Source organism: Xenopus laevis, chromosome 2S, assembly GCF_017654675.1.
Source record: "Xenopus laevis strain J_2021 chromosome 2S, Xenopus_laevis_v10.1, whole genome shotgun sequence".
Lineage (NCBI taxonomy): Eukaryota > Metazoa > Chordata > Amphibia > Anura > Pipidae > Xenopus > Xenopus laevis.
Window position 1 is genome coordinate 45,929,134 of NC_054374.1, and position 17,274 is coordinate 45,946,407.

The following is a 17,274-nucleotide window of genomic DNA, read 5'->3' on the forward strand; positions in this document are numbered from 1 at the left end:
ATGGAACAATGACGGATACCATGCTGCCTTTTACAACGGCCTGGCGATGCGCATCAAGAACGATCTGGTTTCTCGTGAGATTCCTTCTCGATGGGAGGACCTTGTTGCGCTGGCTGTGAAGGTCGACACCCGACAGAGGGAGTTCCAAGTCGTACGTGACAGGGAACGTGCTAGGAAGTTTTCCAGGTTCCAACCCACCCTGGCTCCACGCTTCCAAAGACCCTTACTCCCCAGTCCGGCTTCCAACCTTCTTTCTCCTCCTCCTGTGGCACCTGCTACTTCCTCATTACCTCCTGAAGAACCTATGCAGATTGGACGGGCACGAACTTGGTGTTGTTGTCTCCTCCTTGGTCCACACTACAACAGAGCCTTCGGGCCCTGACAGTATAATTGGGCCATGGACCCATCTGAGGAGCCACAAGTTCCTACTGATGTCGGCAGAGCCGTTCGTGGATTGGCTTCCCGTATGCACTCCTACGAAGCCCAGCAAACCCATTTCGGCCAGGCACTTGAAGCAATCCTGGAGAAGTTGTCTGCCTTGTCTCCTGCGGATCCTGTCCCTATGCCGGTTCCTGCTATTCCGCTCCAGGTTTCCGAGCCTCGCATCCCTGCACTTCCTCTGTACAGTGGTGATCCGGATTCATGCCGTGGTTTCATCAACCAGTGTGAAATCCAATTCACCCTGCTTCCAGGTCAGTTTGTCTCGGAGCGAGCAAAGGTGGGCTATATTATCACCCGCCTGCAAGGGAAAGCTCTGGAGTGGGCCTCTCCTCTCTGGGAGAAGGAGGATCCAGTAATTGATGATGCCAGGGCCTTCATCCGGGATCTTTGCACAGTCTTTGATGCTCCTGGTCGGGCTACTTCTGCCTCGGCTCGTTTATTCCAGCTACAGCAAGGGACTCGCTCTGTTCCTGAATACGCTATCGAGTTCCGAACTCTCGTAGCAGAGACTTCATGGAACAATGACGGATACCATGCTGCCTTTTACAACGGCCTGGCGATGCGCATCAAGAACGATCTGGTTTCTCGTGAGATTCCTTCTCGATGGGAGGACCTTGTTGCGCTGGCTGTGAAGGTCGACACCCCACAGAGGGAGTTCCAAGTCGAACTTGACAGGGAACGTGCTAGGAAGTTTTCCAGGTTCCAACCCACCCTGGCTCCACGCTTCCAAAGACCCTTACTCCCCAGTCCGGCTTCCAACCTTCTTTCTCCTCCTCCTGTGGCACCGGCTACTTCCTCATTACCTCCTGAAGAACCTATGCAGATCGGACGGGCACGAACTTGGTGTTGTTGTCTCCTCCTTGGTCCACACTACAACAGAGCCTTCGGGCCCTGACAGTATAATTGGGCCATGGACCCTTCTGAGGAGCCACAAGTTCCTACTGATGTCGGCAGAGCCGTTCGTGGATTGGCTTCCCGTATGCACTCCTACGAAGCCCAGCAAACCCATTTCGGCCAGGCACTTGAAGCAATCCTGGAGAAGTTGTCTGCCTTGTCTCCTGCGGATCCTGTCCCTATGCCGGTTCCTGCTATTCCGCTCCAGGTTTCCGAGCCTCGCATCCCTGCACCTCCTCTGTACAGTGGTGATCCGGATTCATGCCGTGGTTTCATCAACCAGTGTGAAATCCAATTCACCCTGCTTCCAGGTCAGTTTTGTCTCGGAGCGAGCAAAGGTGGGCTATATTATCACCCGCCTGCAAGGGAAAGCTCTGGAGTGGGCCTCTCCTCTCTGGGAGAAGGAGGATCCGGTAATTGATGATGCCAGGGCCTTCATCCGGGATCTTCGCACAGTCTTTGATGCTCCTGGTCGGCTACTTCTGCCTCGGCTCGTTTATTCCAGCTACAGCAAGGGACTCGCTCTGTTCCTGAATACGCTATCGAGTTCCGAACTCTCGTAGCAGAGACTTCATGGAACAATGACGGATACCATGCTGCCTTTTACAACGGCCTGGCGATGCGCATCAAGAACGATCTGGTTTCTCGTGAGATTGCTTCTCGATGGGAGGACCTTGTTGCGCTGGCTGTGAAGGTCGACACCCGACAGAGGGAGTTCCAAGTCGAACTTGACAGGGAACGTGCTAGGAAGTTTTCCAGGTTCCAACCCACCCTGGCTCCACGCTTCCAAAGACCCTTACTCCCCAGTCCGGCTTCCAACCTTCTTTCTCCTCCTCCTGTGGCACCGGCTACTTCCTCATTACCTCCTGAAGAACCTATGCAGATCGGACGGGCACGCCTTTCCGAACAGGAGAAGCTCCGGAGAAGGTCCGCTGGGTTATGCCTCTACTGTGGCGGAAAAGCCCACTTCGCCCAGGAATGCCCAGTGAAGCCGGGAAACTCCAAAACCTAGGTAAGCTTGGGGAGACTTACCTGGGTGGAATTTGTTCTCCTCCCCATTCCTCTGCTCAACGCTTTCTTCTTCCTGTTCAAATCCAGTTCGGCTCCAAGAAAATATCTTCTCAGGCTTTCCTTGATTCTGGTGCTGCGGGCAACTTCATGGATCGTGCCTTTGCCGATAAGCATACCATTCCGCTCCTACCCTTGGCAACCCCTCTTCGAGTCCTGGCGATTGATGATCGTCCCCTTTCTTCTGCCATCATCTCACAGTCTACTCAGGAACTCTCCTTCAAGGTGGGCACTTTGCATTTGGAAAGACTGTCTTTTCTTCTTATTGACTGCCCTTCTACTCCCGTTGTCCTGGGATTGCCCTGGCTGTGTGTTCATAATCCGGTCATTGACTGGTCATTTTCTCAGATTTCCCGTTGGAGTCCATTTTGTGTTCACAACTGTTTGCCTGCTGTTCCTGTTGTCAAACTTTCTTCAGTTTCTTCAAGTTCTTCTCTCCCTCCTGAGTACCAAGCCTTTTCCGATGTCTTTGATAAGAAGTCCGCTGAGACCCTCCCACCTCATCATCCCTATGATTGTCCCATCGAACTTTTACCTGGCTCCATGCCTCCCCGTGGCCGCACCTATCCGCTCTCTCCCTCTGAAACTTCTGCTATGAAGTCCTATATCCAGGAGAATCTTCTGAGAGGTTTTATTCGTCCTTCTACCTCCCCTGCTGGAGCAGGGTTCTTCTTTGTTGAAAAGAAAGACGGTAGTCTACGGCCCTGCATTGACTACAGGGGGTTAAATAAAATCACCGTAAAGAACAGATACCCTCTTCCTCTCATCTCTGAACTTTTTGATCAGCTCAAGGGGGCTAGTTTCTTTACTAAACTGGATTTACGAGGGGCCTATAATCTTATTCGGATACGTGAGGGAGACGAATGGAAGACCGCTTTTAATACTCGTGATGGCCATTACGAGTATCTCGTCATGCCGTTCGGCCTTTGCAATGCTCCTGCGGTCTTCCAAGAACTGGTCAATGACATTTTTCGTGATCTTTTGGGGCAGTGTGTGGTCGTGTACTTAGACGACATTCTTATTTTTTCCAAAGACCTTTCTGTTCATCGTTGCCAAGTACGTGAAGTTCTTTCCAGGTTGAGGAAAAACAATCTTTTTGCCAAATTGGAAAAATGCACCTTCGAAGTTTCTTCTATTCCTTTTCTTGGCTACATAATTTCTCCACAAGGTTTTAAGATGTACCCCGCCAAAGTCTCTGCAATTTTGGATTGGCCCCTTCCTACCAGCGTCAAGGCAGTTCAGAGATTCATTGGCTTCGCCAACTATTATAGACAATTTATCAAAAACTTTTCTTCCAAGATCCATCCAATCCTTGCCCTGATCCGTAAAGGGAACAAACCTCAACACTGGCCTCCTCCAGCTCTCGAAGCTTTCAAGACCCTCAAGGAAGCCTTTTCTTCTGCTCCAATTCTTAGACACCCTGAACCCCTTCAACCTTTCTTCATTGAAGTCGATGCCTCTGATGTAGGAGCTGGAGCAGTTCTTTCCCAAAGATCTTCTTCTGATGGTAAACTCCACCCTTGTGCCTTTTTCTCCAAAAAAATTTCTTCCCCAGAGCAGAACTATGATGTAGGCAATCGGGAGCTACTTGCTGTTAAGTTGGCCTTGGAAGAATGGAGACATTTGCTTGAGGGTTCTTCCATTCCAGTGACAATCTTTACCGACCACAAGAACCTTGAATTTATTCAATCCCTCAAGCGCCTCAATCCCCGGCAAGCCAGGTGGGCACTCTTCTTTTCTCGTTTTAATTTTATTATCACCTTTCGTCCTGGTTCCAGAAACAGAAAAGCTGACGCTCTGTCCAGAAGCTTTGCGCCTGAAGATTCCTGCCCCGAAGATCCTGTACCCATTGTGCCCTCTACCAAGATTATTGCTGCCTTATTCCCCTCCTGTGCCTCTCAGTTACTTTCTGCTCAGTCTTCGGCTCCTGTAGAGACTCCTCTTGGTGTTGCCTTTGTCCCTCCGGAATTTCGTCATGCCATTTTATCCCAATCTCACAGTTCCAAACAGGCCGGTCATCCAGGGATTAAGAAGACAACCAAGCTCCTCTCTCGTTTGGTCTGGTGGCCGACCCTAAGGAAAGATGTCAAAGACTTCGTCTTGTCCTGTTCCACTTGTGCTGTTTCCAAGTCCGGACATTCCCCCCCCCAAGGGGTTACTCTTGCCACTTCCCATTCCATCTCGACCTTGGACTCACCTGGCGATGATGGCTCACTTCACACCTCTGCGAAAACTGCCTTCTGCTCCCGAACTCTCTGAACTTTTCATCAAACATATATTTCGTCTCCATGGGTTTCCTGTCGAGATTGTGTCGGATCGGGGTTTCCAGTTTATTTCCAAGTTCTGGAGATCTCTTTGCAAAGCTCTTAACATTTCCCTTCAATTTTCTTCTGCCTACAACCCACAGTCTAATGGAGCCGCAGAACAGGTCAATCAGGCTCTAGAACAGTTTCTTCGTTGTCATGTGTCCTTGTGCCAGGATGATTGGTCGGATCTTCTTCCATGGGCGGAATTTGCCCACAACAACGCTCTTCATTCTTCTTCCCAAAAATCTCCTTTCTTCTGTGTTTATGGTCTCAATCCTTTGGCTTTCTCCCAAGATTTTCTTCTTACCAATGTGCCTGCGGCCAATGACCAAGCTGCTCACATGCTGGCTATTTGGCATGCTACTGCAGCAAACTTAGAGAAGAGTTCCCTGGTGCAGAAAAAGTTTGCTGATAAAAGAAGGATTTCTTCTCCTCCATACAGTCCTGGTGATAAAGTTTTTCTTTCCACACGCAACATTCGTCTCAAGATTCCTACACCCAAGCTTGGTCCTAAGTTCATCGGCCCCTTCCCTATCATCGAAATCATCAACCCTGTGGCTGTTCGTCTTCAACTTCCTCCTGAGCTGCGGATACCTAATGTTTTTCATGTTTCCCTGCTTAAACCTGCCATGTCTTGCCCCTCTTCTTCTTCCTCTCCAGCTCCTGTTTTGATTGACGATCACAAGGAATTTGAAGTCAAAAGAATCTTGGACTCTCGTATTTCCCGGGGCTCTCTTCAATATCTCATCGAATGGAAGGGGTTCGGTCCAGAGGAGTGTTCCTGGGTGAAAAGCTCGGACGTACATGCACCTGTCCTGGTTCGTAAGTTCCACAAACTTTTTCCTTCTTCTCCTAGCCTCGGTGGTCCTGAGGCCCCTCCTAAGGAGGGGGGTACTGTAATGGAAAGTAGTGAACTTACCCCACGGGACATCCAAGATGGCGACCTCCTGCTCCACCATGCGGTTCTTCCTGGTCGCAGTATGACTGCGTCAGAAACGTGTCGCCCTAGGATTGGTCGCCGGCGACGGAATGGACGCCGGCGTCAGAATGGGCGCCGGCGTCAGGACGCCAACGTGAGGATGCCGGCGTCGGCGTCATGACATCACTGCGTCAAGTTTGGCGCCAACTTTTGGACTATTTATTCCCAAGTTCCCTTTCTGTCTTTGCCCAATTATAGGTCTATCTTGTATAGTTCCTGGGAGTGATTCTTGATATTCTGATAACCGTGTACCGACTTCTTGCCTGTTTCATCGATTCTGATCCTTGCCGCCTGTATTGACCATTTGCCTGATTACGACTATTTTTCTGATAAATCCTTTTGTACCGCGAACTTGGTGTTGTTGTCTCCTCCTTGGTCCACACTACAACAGAGCCTTCGGGCCCTGACAAAAGGTTGATGCAGTAACATATACCAAATTTGCTTTAGTGCATAAACCGATTTTAAGATGATAAAAAGGGCTCATTTACTAATAGCCTAGGACTAGTGTGGGTTGACCCAAAACCCACAGTGACCCATGGGTTGGCTACCAGTAGGGCGAGTTTGGGTTGAAATTTGAGAGACCATTGTGGATTAGTGTTGGGTGCAGATCAAACTGGGGAAGTACATTCCTCCACTGCTCCAGAACATTCAGGGTCTTAGATCCAGAGGTGTGCACAGAAGCATACAGAGCAAGATGACTTGTGTCCTTCAATGGCAACATTTTTCCAGGTGGGTCAGGTGCAGGTTAAGATTTTGTGGGACTACTTGAGCCCATCCACACCAGTCAGATTTGTTGTGCTTTGTGATTGAAATGAATATGTACAGTACATTACCTCAGCCTTGATCGTAATTTCAAGGCATTCTAGCTTCTAGTACCTTGTGCCCAATGCAACTCCCTGGCTAGCACTTTAGATTTGCCAAGAGGATACTCACATGGCTGCTGCCCCTGCTGCCAAATGAAGGCAATGCTGAATTAAAAGAAAAAGGTTTTATACTCCCATCATATTTGCTCTTACTTGTCCTTTAAATCTGTAGCATAATGAGTCACAGTGTATACCTTTACCAATTGTGACTGACAGTACCAAGCACCCCTGCCTTGTAAAAAAAATACAATTTCTAAATTTGCCGTATGTTATTTGTTAATAGCTATCGAATTCTGTAACTGGTAGCAGATATATTTTACATTGAGCATTCTCTACACTGCTGTTGTTAAATGCAAACATCTCTTGTCGCATAATTAATGAGAATATAATTCACTTTATTCGGTGCCTAGGAAACTTTGTAGTATAAGTATCCTGGTTACAATACACCTAGACAAAAGCAAGTAATGAAGGCATCTGTGGCTGAGCTGATATCAGAACCCTTTCTCTGAGAAGACCAGCTCTCAATTACATTCATAGATTTCAATACTGCTGCACACAGGGATCAGAAGAGAGAAAAGGGACATTCTGTCTCTCTGCATAGAAAATCTAACACAAGATTAGCGCAGTGCAGAAGAACTATACCTGTCACCCATATTAATACTGAGGTTATCAAAAGGTTTGTAGGTTTTGCTGAGAATGACATTTATGTTTGCCTTTTTAATGTTAGTTATTATTTCTTAGACTCTCAGCTATTTTTACCAATTAATCATATTAATCAAATGTCCTTTTGAATTTGATTGTTTAGCCTTGTGATTGGGTGTTTAATTATATCTGCCTATGAATAAGTACCGGTGGGTATGAAACGCATAAGGCGAAACATCAATTGGTCTGTATGCCTACTTTCTAATATTTATGCTAAATAAAGAATATTTTTTTAACTTTGAAAGAATGTTTTTGAATATATTTTTGGACTTGATATATGTGCCCTTTGAGCTGGGGGTTATATTCCAATGATTTTGGCCCTTTTTGACAGGCCTTTATAGACTGCAGCAGTTGGTCAATAACTTTGGATTTATCTGTAGATGTGTTAACCTAAATCTATCTGATAAATCTACTGTTTAGTCTTATGATAAGCATACAATTGCAAGGATGAACAATTGATATGAAGTATTTGTTGATAAAAAGCAAAAGTTTGCAAAAGAGAAGCTTGACAAAGGTTGATGGTAAAATACGTATGCTAATAATATTTTCACTTACTCAGATCATGGGAATTGTAGCAAATCAAATGATAAAGATCAAAATATGTTAATGATGTTTATTCTGTTTTTAAAAAGTAATGTAATGATGGGACAAGGGAGAGCTCTCCCTGGGTCTGTATTCTGTATTTAATATTAAAATCAAAGCTTCCTTCTCTGATGAAATAACTTCACAAGGACTCTGAATATACTGTACATGATTTGAAGGTAGTAATTCCCTTTGAACATAACACTATTGATCACGTAACACTATGGGGGTTATTTATCAAAGTCTGAATTTATCTCAATATTCTCTGAAAAAAACTCCGACCAAATTCTCACTGGTTTTTTCGGCTTATTTATTAATACACATTCTGAAAATTTTGTTTTGCGGGAAAAATAAGAATTTTATGAATTTCAACCCTATAAACTCAGATTTTTTCAGATTTTTGCACGAAAACCCCCGAAATTTTGTATTATTGCGCGAAACCTAGCACAGATCAAAAAATCTTTGGGACTTCTCCCATTGACTTATATGTAACCTCACAGGTCTTAGATGCCAGATTTTCAGAATCTGAATTTTTCCATCCTCGGGGTATAATAAATTCCGAAAAATTTGTTTTTTTTAAAATTCCAATTTTATACAAAAAAAAACATGAATTGTTCAGATTTTCAGCATTAGGAATTTAGTAAATAACTTCCTATGACTGTGGCTCAAAAATGCATGGAATTTTGGAGTAATGGAAATGTCTACTATAACACAAAGATATCTCCAAAATTCTGGTTCCAGGTAACAGTGATGGAAAAGATAAGAAACCTTGGGAATACTTTTGAACATATTCATTGCTTTGACCTAATATTAAAGAAAAATAAGATATTGGTGAAACTGCTAACAATGCTAGCATGTTTGAGTAGCTTCATATAGAAAGTGTTTGAATGCTCAATAGGCTGTTTCCCTTGCAGTAAGGAATATGTTTTGAAGGAGTTAGTATAGGGTGGAACAATGTGACAGCAGGGATAGACTGTAGAATGTGTGGAGTTTCTGCTCACCTACTGTTTCACCAGTAACACTGCAGAATCCTTAACTGATGTTACCAATAATATGTTTGTGGCAACATCAGTGTCTTTATTAAAGACATAATATTGTGACATTTTGATTGTCCATGTTCCTATTAAGATATTACTCAACCATATACAATTATTTTCTAATACTGTAATTTGTTGAAATAAAAACTGCCAAGTAATTCCAATATGAGATATTTGAAGGGTAATGAATAAGTCTCTTAACTCAATACGGACAATTATGTTTCCATTGGCCGTCAGAGGCAAAAATAAAACAAGTAGATTTCTCTTTCAGTTAGCTATAGTATTTGTTAAAGGTTCTGCATAACTTATTTTATATATTTTTTCATTTTCCAACGTACAGTAATGTTGTTATTAACTAGTTATGCAAAGTGTAATGGATCAATGTTGTGTTTTTACTCTTCTATCCACCCCTACAGAATAAGATTAAGAGCTGGTAACATTATTTCCCTAACCATCAATTTCTCTGAATAGCCAAAGCGATGGGATCAAGAGCAACATTGTGCACTGCTAAAATTAAAAGAATAGGCAGAATGCATTTCTAATAGAAGCTCTGAATAGCTGGGATTACGTTAAACAGTCTGTATGTATTTTAAGAATAAATTGTGAATATGGTGTTGGTCTTAATCTCACTTACATTTTATCAGCAAGAAACATAGAACCATATTGAAAGAACCATACAGTATAAAAAATGTATTGTCCAAAATCAGCCATTTACAGTCATCTGCTCAGTCCCAGAAAAGCCTGTGGATCAGTCTTAAAATTGTTTCTTTAGATTCCATATACACAGAAGAACTGCTCTGAACAGTCAAATGCTATTTTACCCCATGGAGTGATAGTGCTAAGCATTATTCAGTAGGAGAACTGAACACTAACACTTGACCAAATCCTTCATAGCTAGAAAGGATTTGAACAATCATTTTTCTCTGAAAATATAAATCAAAAAAGCTCAATCACCTTAGCCCTATACTTTACTTTTGTTATGTTTAATTTCATAACCCTGCAACTGTAGCAACAAAAGGAGTCAGTTGGTAAAATGGGCCTGTTCATGCATTTTGATCACAATCCATCCAGTCACCCACTGAAGATCGTCAGATCTGTCGGCAGCCGACAGAAATTTTCTAACTTGTCTGATCGATTGAATGACAAATCAGCATGGTACAACAGATGTCGGGACACTCCACATGTGATCTGAAAATCGTACGAATCGAGGATTCTTACGATCAGATCTTTGCGTCTATGGCCAGCTTTTGACTAAAACAGAAATCATTATAACCACACACTATTGTCCTTTTCAGAGAGATACTATGTATATATATATATATATATTTAGTCCTTATGCCAATTATTAAGTAAACATGACTGCTAAAATTGCTCTGACAGCTTATTAAGCAAAACCATTTCCACATTTCCCTGCCTATTATGCTAATATGTATCGGTGTCTACAGTGTGTAATTATATATTTGTCAAATTCGAAGCAAAAGAAGTGCAGCCCACCTCCTCGGCTCCTGCAAGGCAAGTAGCTGGCAATGGCATACAGGCGATTTAGTGCATTTTGTTGCCCCAGCATTTTATAGCTTTGTCGGCAAATGGCTAATTGCTCAAACCTGCCCCCCCCATTCAGTTTTAATGCTTAAAAGCACCCAGCACCGTTTTAACCATCAGGAAATTATAGCTTGCAGACTCCAAATGCCACCCTTTCAAGCAATAATCATTTGCCTTGGCAATTTCAGCCCATTTCCATTAAAGTAAAACTGTACTCATGTAATAAACTAATTTTTTTTAGTAGTATGTGCCATTGGGTAATTATAAATAGAAAATTTTAAGAATTAAAGACCGCCCCCTGGGATCTTATGATTCATGGTGCACACACACAAGCCATACATGTTAGGTCACATGATCCAATTAATGGATAAAGTTTTTGGCTTCCTCACTTCTTTCTGTTACAGTTAGAGCTGCAGTATTTCTGGTCAGGTGATCTCTAAAGCGGCACGGAGACCATCACGAAATGGGGGCTCAAGGGAAAAGATGTAAAAGGACACTATATTCCATTTTGGTAAAATTCTATCTGTAAAATTGTTACATAAGTATTCATCTTGTGGGTAAAGTTTTCCTTTAAAGCAAATGAAACTTTATTCAGGACATAGCAAATACAGAATTTTGATCACCAATATTTCCTTAGTGCCTTTTGAGGCACTAGGAGGCCTTCTTAACAAAGTTGGAAAGATTTTACCTCTTTATAAAAAAATTAGATTTGGAAATATTGTTTTCACCCACTCAGTGGCGGATTAAGGACATGTGAGGCCCCTAGGCTACACTTTCCAGAAGGCCCCTTTCTAGGGCAGGGCTTTATATCGTCGCGGTATGCGTCACTCTTTTTTAAAGAAAAACACCACCCGCCGTGTAATTTAACTGTCTGCAGAAATTATTTCACTGTCTGGAGGCTACAAAAAGTATTTTACTGTCTGCAGAAATTATCTAACTGTCTGCAGAAATAATTTCACTGTCTCCAGGCTACAAAAATTAGTTTACTGTCTGCAGAAATTATTTCACTGTTTGCAGGCTACAAAAATGTTTTTACTGTCTGCTGGCTAAAAACATTATTTTACTGTCTGTATGCTACAAAAAATATTTTACTGTCTGCAGGCTACAAAAATTATTTTACTGTCTGCAGAAATTATTTCACTGTTTGCAGGCTACAAAAATTATTTTACTGTCTGCAGAAATTATTTCAGTTTGCAGGCTACAAAAATTATTTTACTGTCTGCAGAAATTGTTTCAGTTTGCAGGCTACAAAAATTATTTTACTGTCTGTAGGCTACAAAAAATATTTTACTGTCTGCAGGCTACAAAAATTATTTTACTGTCTGCAGGCTACAAAAATTATTTTACTGTCTGCAGAAATTATTTCACTGTGTCTGCAGAAATTATTTCACTGTCTGCAGGCTACAAAAATTATTTCACAGTGTCTGCAGAAATGTTACTAGGCCCAGCCGGGTGCCCCCTGCACCCTCCCTGCTGTTGGCTGACCCTGAAGTTTTTAATTAGAAAAAAATACAAAATTCAACTCTGCCCACTGGCACAGTGCCACTGAGTCCTGCTGGACCGAGTGCTACTGCAGCTGCTAGTCTGCTACTTTCTGTCTGTCCACAGTCCACTAGTCTACTACGCTGGCTGGCCTGGCCCTGTGGCCCGTTGGGCCCCCGCCCCACCCAGTGCCTTGCTCTAGCTAGCTGCCTGGCCTGGGACTGATTGAGTCTGACGGACTGTCTAAGACAAATTTGGAGATTAATATTATATGTAAAGGAGTTCCGAGTAAGTAAGCTGCAAGGCAGACAGGCAGCTAATAAAAAGCAACTCTTGGGTTCTACAACGATGAAGAAGGCAGACAGAGTCAGACTACGTGTCTGCTCTGCCTGAGTCTCTGACCACGTGTGTGCAAAAGTGCGCCACGCTCAACTCTTTTAAGCCGTCGGCGCACACCAGTGACGTCACTGGTGAGCGCCTTCCAAATAACTGGTCAGGCTCAAAGATTGGTTGCACCACACGCAGAGACGCACTGTCATCATCACGCACACATGCCACACACCTTCTTCTACTCTCCCAGTCCCAGGCAGGCAGCAAGCCGGACCCGGTGAATTTTTAAAATTACTAAAAAACCCATGGGCCCCTACCACCAATGGGCCCCTAGGCTATAGCCTAGGGTAGCCTAGGCATAAATCCGCCCCTGCACCCACTCAAACCAGTATTATTTTCCCCTATGTTTTTTCCCAAAAAAAATACTTGGTCTTTTTGAAGCTTTCATCACCATTGCCATGGAAAGATTGTTTTTACACATTTTCATAAAGTTGGGTTTGGAATTCTACGGCACTGATCTATTCAGTACTGGCAAATTTTCAAATACTTTTGATTTTGAACAATTTTAAATAAATTGCACAGATAGCAGTATATTTGCTGTCACGTTCAGCCCCTTATTTTTTGGCTGAAAGTACCTGAAGTTTATATATCTATAGCAGTAGGTGTAATTAAATGGGAACTCAGCAAATGAGCCCAGGAGATCATAAAGATCTGTTGCTGGTTTCTAAATATGCCTTCTATGGCTTCCCACATTGTAAGGCTTTACTTACTGCAAACCGATCATGACAACTATATGACTAGTCCATTGTGATATTTCGAGAAGCTGAAGAGCGTGGAAAGTTAAGATCTCCCTAAGCTTGATGGGTTGTTAATTGCTTCATTAATCCAGATTCATGTAAGTGGCAGCTTTTAATATACCCTTTATTTAAGGCATAACACAGCAGCACAGACATTTTCTGTTAAACAAAGTTAATCCCAAAAATAACTCTGCCAAACTAAAGAATATGTAATTCTAAACAAATATCCATTATACATGAATTCGTTTTTATTGGTTTTAAAGTTATGTAATTGCATTTGAAAGTAATTGTTTCAGACCCTTTGTACATTACTGGTTCTGTCTCTTGAAACAATGCAGCCGCTTGGCATGCTTCTTAAGAGGTCTGTTAGTTAACTGGCTTCTGTTTCAAAAGTCAGAAACACCAGAATGGGACACACAGTCACGGATTAATAATTATATTTAAAAAAGAACTAATTATTCACACCGTTTCTTGCCCATATTGTTATTATAGCAACATTTAGAAACATTATAGAAACATTTAGAAATAACTATTTCAAAAAATTATATTTAAAAAGTTCTTGGAGTTCTTGGATAGCAGAAGTGGCAATAATTTTCATACATTCATCTTCATACATGAATCACGAAATGCTTAAGCCAGTATGCACCTGTGTTTTATTCACAGCAGCATTTTCCACAAACATGGTACTTGTCAATTGTCAATCTCAGAAGCCTGCAATTTGACAGTGCCTCAGTAATATTAGGGCAATATAAATTGACAATAAACTTTTTTAGATACACTTGATTCATGGTTCCTCCTTCCTAACACAGAGCTCACTCATAGCCCCTTCCCTTTTCTGCAGATTATGACTCCAAAACCCGTATTGGCTTTTGCAGCTTGCTGAGACGTTTCGGAGGCAGGATCCACCCGTGATGGCTCCTAAATGGCCACAACACTAGTGCAGGGAGCACAATTGCACTCTTTTGCACTAGTAAAGCAAAATTTCCAGTTAAAAAAATGGAAAGTCGGCTGTTAAAGGTACCATGAGCATCTTTTTTTGCTGCACTTGGTAACCTGTTTGGCGCTACCGACTGGGGCGAGTTTTTCAACACGCCTCATTGGTGCAGCACTCCTAGCAGCTTGTGTAAAAAAATTATTGTTTCATATTTCATATCTGGTGTGAAAAAACTGACACTTTAGGGCAGGGATCTCCAGCCTTTTATTTTTGTTTTACCTATGAGCCAATTTCAAATGTAAAAAGAGATGGGGAGCAACACAAGCCTGAAAATAGTTCCAGGGGGTGCCAAACAAGGGACGTGGTCGGCTATTTGATAGCCCTATGTGACAGCCTACAGGAGGCTCTGTTTGGCAGTACATCTGGTTTAATTCCACAAAATGTTGACTCCAAGTCAGTAACGTAACTATCTGGCATGGGGCCCTGGTGCAAAATGTGCAGCTGCCCCCCCCCAGAAACTATTGTCATGGCGGATTTATGCATGTGGGGGTCCTGGTCCCCGGTGCAATCGCACCATCTGCACCCCCGGTGGTTCCGCCATTGCTCCAAGTCATCAATTAAAAAATAAGCACCTGCCTTCAGGCCACCAGGAGCAAAGGGGTTGGTGAGCACCCTGGTTGGAAATCACTGCTCTAGGGTTTTCCTAGTAAACCGTGCAACAAGCCATTACAATTAGTAACTGTATTTTGAACAGTTGTTTAAAATTATCATTCCTTTCATTTGGCAAATTTTTTTTTTTAGGTTTCTCTTCTATTTAAATAGCAGATAATATAACTCTGGCTATTAACTGGTAATAAACTAATGCAGTACTATCTTTAATTGCTTCTTAAGGTGGCCATACACGGATAGATCCGCTCGTTTGGCGATGTCGCCAAACGAGCGGATCTCCCTCCGATATGCCCACCTTGAGGTGGGCAATATCGGGCTGATCCGATCGTGGGCCCTAGGGCCCAACGATCGGATCCTAGCGTTCGCCAAACGGGCGGTCGGATCGCGGGACCGCATCAACGAACAGATGCGGCCGCGATCCGACGGGATTTTTAACCCCATCCGATCGAGATCTGGCCGACTTTCGGCCAGATCTCGATCGGGGAAGCCCGTCGGGGGCCCCCATACACGGGCCAATAAGCTGCCGACTTGGTCTGTCGGCAGCTTTTATCGGCCCGTGTATGGCCACCTTTACTCTCCTACTAGTTCAGATTCTGATGTTTTGTATTCATCAGTCAGGAAGCAGTTTAGCAGCATATATACATACATATTCTGTGCTGACAATTATTATTGGTCTCTAAACAGCTCCTTGAATTATAAATGTAACACCAAGCAAGAGTCAAAAAGACTCTTGGTAATTATCTGACTGGAAAGGCTCCTACATTCAGACATAATTTATTTAATATTGCATATAACAGCAGGACAGCGAAAAATTACTAGAGATGTAAGGGACTTGATTTAAAGGAAAATTCAATGTACAAGTATTAAATAAGAAAAATACAAATACTGTATAGTTATGCCAACAACATCATGCAATAAATGCAAAAGACAATTGCAAATAAATGTATCTATTCACATTTGGGCTAATTATAATGAGGGTGAACAGGCATGTAACCTTAAGACACAAGATGTGTAAGACTTTTGCATAAATAGTTCCAGTTTATTGCTGTGACTTCATAACAGGTAAATGGCGGCACAATCCTTTTACCTCACCTTTCCCTAACATAAACTACTGTCCCTTCCTCTATCACTGCGAAAATGGCCACCATATTTTGTGTTCCTGTTTTCTTTATTCACTTTTCAGTACCAACAACTTTATAATTCACAGTTCAAGTTAGGATGCACTGCCACCTACTGGCCAAACTAACTATAAATTAACTATTTAAAAATTCACATTTTGCCTCCTTATAAACAACTTGCCAAAATTTGCAAGAGGAGAACTGGCAAACTGCTGCTGCCAACCACCTGTGGGTGCAGCTGCAATTTTGCCCCCTTATTTGATGTATGCTTACCTCTATAGTGTTGGAGTGGTTCAAGATAGGGGCTGCATTTCTAGGGCAATTGCTCTGCACTAGAAGAGAAACATTTCCATTAACAAAAAATATGCAATGTTACACCCTTTGATAATTATGTCCCTACTTGTCTATATAGGCCTTCACAATACTGGTAGGGCTCAAATCACTATTTCTTTTACCCAAAATACAACATTTTCCCCATAAATCCAGTGCAATTGTGGTTGTAAGGAGAGATGTGCCTGGCATAACTGCATCAGATTAGTGATTACTGCATCAGATTAGTCAAAATGCAAACAACTGTTCTTGCACTTCAAGACGAATTGGATTTATTTGTGCAAAAATGCTCTGTTTGGATTGGGTCATTTCCATCAAGGTGGCAGTAGCTCCAGCGTTAAGTAGTGTCAGTAGGCTCACTTTCACATAATTTGGAACAGGAGGCTGGTGGGATGCAGTGCCACGTAGCATAACTATTCAGAAATGCAAGAAGCGACTTTGGACACAATTATCTTTAATAAATGTTGTCAATTCATTCAACAACTGTACCTCAGCAACTGCATTTGCAGCCATATATGAGCCCTATTAACTTTTTAAAACAAGATTGTTCTATAATAAAGTGTAAGACAGTAACCTGAGATTCACCTGGCCTCTAGTTCAGCCTGGGCGAGGGAAAATCATATGATGTTAACTGAATTTTCATTAATAGCTGCATAGAAACACTATAATTTTGTGCAGTTACAGAGGGAAGCTAGGGAGCTGCTTCATTGAAAGGGGTATATTAGCATAATGCAAATCTTACTGAAGTTTTTTTATGTTATAAATAGTTGAATTTTTTTATGTATGTCGCTGTAGAATTATTTGTATACGCCCTCCATAGTATCACCTTGTATATGCATTTCTTCCATGTTATTTACTGTATGTTTGTTCTGCCATTACATAAATAAATGATTTCTACATTGCTTTTTTCATGAGTATATTGAATGGAAAAGTGCAAAAGTCCTATATGTACTTTTTAAATCCTTTGGTCAATATCTGAGTCCCCGTTTATGATGATATTTCGAATAATGCTTATTTACTTGCTCATATAACTCAAATAAAAGGGTCATCTCTCAATGAATGACAGCATTAGAATGAATATGAACATGTCAGCTATATATGAGTTAGTGCGTGAATACATTATTATGATATTCTGCTAATACAGCTGTGTTGGTGTAGTCATAATAATGATAATGCCTGCTGATGAGAAGCGATTTAACA